General features: G+C 35.2%; 1 non-coding gene across 1 annotated transcript; it reads left to right on the plus strand.

Annotated features, from left to right (window-relative positions):
* The first annotated feature begins 3,969 nt into the window (after positions 1-3,969).
* LOC121206371 (small nucleolar RNA R71) lies at positions 3,970-4,076 on the plus strand. Its single transcript, XR_005901439.1, has one exon. It is a non-coding gene; the product is annotated as a small nucleolar RNA R71 (small nucleolar RNA).
* The last annotated feature ends 331 nt before the right edge of the window (positions 4,077-4,407 follow it).

Below are 4,407 nucleotides of genomic sequence, written 5' to 3' on the forward strand. Positions count from 1 at the left end.
TCGCATGACTACCTTAGCATCATTTTTTGGGTATGTCTCAGCTTCAACCTACTTGGACACATAATAGACATCTATCAAAATATATTTGTTCCCAAAAGAAGAAGGAAACAGGCCTAGAAAATTAATGCCCCATACGTTGAATAATTCTACCTCTAAACTAGTTGTTAAGGGCATCTCGTTCCTCCTTGATATGTTTTCAATTCTTTGGCATCTATAGAAAATTTTCACATATGCATATGCATCCTTAAACAATTTAGGCTAAAAGAATCCTACTTGTAAAATCTTTGCTGTAGTGCAGGAACCACCAAAGTGTCCCCCACTTGGAGATGAATGGCAGTGGTACAAAATCTCGTCAATTTCACTTCCAGCTATGCACTTCCTGATTATGTTATCGTCACTATGTTTAAACAAAAATGGATCCTTCCAGAAATAATATCGACTATCATGAAGGAATTCTTCCTTTGTTAGTATGTCATTTCTCGAGGAATTATTCCACATGCTAAATAATTGGCAAAATTAGCAAACCAAGGTGTTTCATGAATTTGATTTACCTCGAGATATGCACATCAGGAAAATTCTCATTAATTGGAACAAGTGAAAAAGTTACCTCATTTTGTTCCAGCCTCGACAGATGATCAAGTACTTGATTTTCAACTCCTTTTCTGTCTTGGATATCAAGTTCAAATTCTTGGAGTAAAAATATCCAACGAATTAGCCTTGGTTTAGCATATTTCTTTGTGAGTAAATACTTAATCGCAGAATGATTGGTAAACATTGAAACTTTGGTACCTATAAGATGTGAACGGAACTTGTTAAAAGAAAAAACTATATCAAAGAGTTCTTTTTTAGTTACTGTATAATTGAGCTGGGCTTCTGTTAGAGTTTTGGTTGCATAGTAGACAGGATAAAACACTTTGTTTCTTCTTTGACCCATCATAGCTCTAATAGCTAAATTGCTTGCATCACACATCAACTCAAAAGGTGTGTTCCAATCAGATGTAACAATTATCTGGTTTGAGATTAATTGGCTTTTTAATTCTTCAAAAGCTTCTAAACATGATTTGTTAAAATTAAAAAAAAAACAATATCTTTTTCTAAAAGCATACACAAATTCTTAGAAAATTCCAGAAAACCTTTGATAAATCTACAATAAAAACCAGCATAGCCTAAGAAACTTTTAACTTCTTTCACACTAAGTGGAGGTTGTCATCTTTCAATTACATCCACTTTTTCTTTATCCACTTCAATTCCATTTTTGGAAATTTTATGTCTTAAGACAATTCCTTCCTTAACCATAAAATGGTATTTTTCCTAGTTAAGGACAAGATTCCTCTGCTCACATCTTTTTAGTACCTTAGCCAAGTTACTCAAACAAACATCATAAGTGTTACCAAAAATAGAAAAATTATTAATGAAAACCTTAACAAATTTTTCAACCATATCAGTGAAAATTCCCACCATACATTACTGAAATGTGGCAAGTGCATTACATAAGTCGAAAGGCATTTGTCTAAAAGTAAATGTACTGTATGGGCAAGTAAAGGTAGTTTTATGTTGGTATTCCAGGGTTACAACTATTTGGTTGTATCTCGAATATCCATCTAATAAGTAGTAAAATTCGTTATTTGCTAGTCGATTTAACATTTGATCCATAAAATGCAACGAAAAATGATCCTTACGAGTGGCTTTGATCAATTTTTTGTAGTCAATACAAATTCTCCAACCAATGACAATTCTTGTCGAGATTAACTCGTTACGTTCATTCTCGACAATCATGATTCCACCTTTCTTTGGTACATATTGTACCGAACTTACCCAAGAACTATCTGAGATGGGGTAGATATTTCCCACATCTAACCATTTTATCACTTCCTTCCGTACTACCTCTTTCATGATAGGATTAGGTCTCCTTTACCCATCAATTCTAACTCGCTCACCTTCCTCTAAAATAATCTTATGCATACAGAAGAAAGGACTTATACCTCATATGTTAGCCATGGTCCAATCAATTGCCTATCTAAATTTCTTTAAAACAACAATAAGTTGCTCCTCTTGATGTTCTGTCAGTTTTGCTAAAACAATCACTGGCAAAGTAGAAATTTTACCTAAATAAACATATTTTAAAAGGGATGGAAGTGCCTTTAGTTCAAGTTTAGGCAATTCCTCGATTGAAACTTGGGTTGTGTAAATTCCTGAATTTCTAACTCTAGCAGATCGAGCCACAGTAGTCGAATATAATTCCTCAGATTGGCTTCCATTAAAGACATACCTTCATTACCTTTTTCATGTTTCAAGGTTTTAGACCTTAAAATGTTCTCCAATGGGTCTTCTTCAAGATTACTCTCCCATTCCATAGAAATTAAGGTTTCTAATTCCTCCCTTACTAAACTTTCCTCCATCAGATTGGGAAATTTAACGGCCTTCAGAACGTTAAATGTTGCCTAATCATCTTGAAATCTTATTGTGAGTTCTTCTTTTTGCACATCTATCAACATTCTTCTTATGGCTAGTAAAGGTCTCCCTAGGATGATCGGAACTTTCTTATCTGCTTCAAACTCTATCACAATAAAATCAGTAGGAAAAATAAACTTATGAACTCTTACCAAAACATCTTCGATCTTTCCCTTGATATATGTTAATAAGTGATCCACTAGTTGAAGTGTCACAGTAGTGGGTCTTACTGCACCTATTCACAACAGTTTGAAAATAGATTTGGGCATTAAGTTGATGCTTGCTCTAAGGTCTCACAAAGCTTGATCGCAGTAAGATTCTCCGATGTTACAGGGTATCGTAAAGCTTCAAAGGTCTTTCAATTTCAGAGGTAGCTTGTTCTATAAGAATGCATTGCACTCCTTCGTCAGAGTAGCAGTCTCATACTCACTAAGCCTTTTCTTCTTGGACAGAATATCCTTCATAAACGTCACGTAGTTGGGCATTTTCTCTAAAGCCTCTACAGACGGGATATTGATGTGATGTTGCTTTAGAACATCCAAGAACTTCTTGAATTGCACATCTTGTTTCTGCTTATTTTTCTGAAGTCTTTGGTGATATGGAAATCTAGGTTGATACAAACAATTTTTATAACAAGGAAAATTTGCAAAAGGTGTTAGCTTTTTAGAATTTACTAGTTTAGGGTTTACCTCATCAGATTTCTCAGCATCTGATATTTTCGGTGTAGGGACTTCAATAGTTGGTTAACTTGCAATGTTCCTTACCAAATTTCCTCTAATGTTTTGTATCTTATGGCAAGGCTCCTTACAGTCTACTAGGAAGCTCTGTGCTAACTGACCCATCTAGTTCTCTAGATTTTTTAGTGTTACTGCTTGACTTTGGATCAAAGTGTCATTTTTTGCCATGTATGCCTTCAACAAGTCCTCTAAACTATTTGATGATTCAACTTGAGGTGGTTTTGGGGCTTGTTGACTAAATCCTTGAAATTGGTTGGGTTTATGTTGCATATGATTGTTCGGTCCATTTCCTTCGTTACTAAAGGAAAGGTTCGGATGATTCCGTCCTGAAGGATTGTAAAAATTGGATTGTGGTCCTTGTTCACTTCTATTTTGATATTGATTCCTTAAATAACAAACAGACTCGGGGTTTGAAGGGTAATTTTTAAAAAAATGACCATCCCCACAATACACATAGGAAACAACATCATACTGACTTGGTGATTGAGCTGCAAAATTATTCAAACCATTAGTGGTAAACTATTTGAACATTGAGAAAATAAAATATACATGAGCAGAGAGTGAAGTCAGTGCATCCACTTCATGCACGCTAACTACTCGTCTTCCGAAAACTGCTTGATTTTTTGACCATTGGTAATTGTTGCTAGCGATCCTTTCAATAATCTCGTAAGCCTCGTTATAAGACTTAGAAAAAATCACGCTATTCGTAGAAGCATCTACCATTAATCTTGTATGTGCGTTGAGACCGTTATAAAACATCTCCAATTAGATACAATGAGGAATCCCATGATGAAGACACTTATGAAGCAATTCCTTGAATCTTTCCCATGCCTCATATAAAGACTCGTCATCCAATTGTTGAAAAGTAGTTATCTCATTTCGCAACTTTGCGTTCTTGCTTGAAGGAAAATACTTTACCAAAAACCTTTCTACTAATTCTTGCCATGTAGATATTGAACTTGATGGTAATGAATTCAACCATGCTTGTGCTCCATCTCACAACGAGTACGGAAACAGCTTTAACCTTAATGCATCTTCAGTCACACAAGCTATCTTAAATGAATCACTCACTTCCATGAATAATCGAATGTGAAGATGTGGATCTTCCATGGGCATACCACTGAACTGGCCCACCCTTTGGAGCATTTAAAGCATCACTAGTTTTAATTCGAATTGGGGTGCCTCGATACTTGGCATCCTAATTCCTGGATTTAATTCA

This window comes from Gossypium hirsutum, chromosome A01 (assembly GCF_007990345.1).
Source record: "Gossypium hirsutum isolate 1008001.06 chromosome A01, Gossypium_hirsutum_v2.1, whole genome shotgun sequence".
NCBI classification, from domain to species: Eukaryota; Viridiplantae; Streptophyta; class Magnoliopsida; order Malvales; family Malvaceae; genus Gossypium; species Gossypium hirsutum.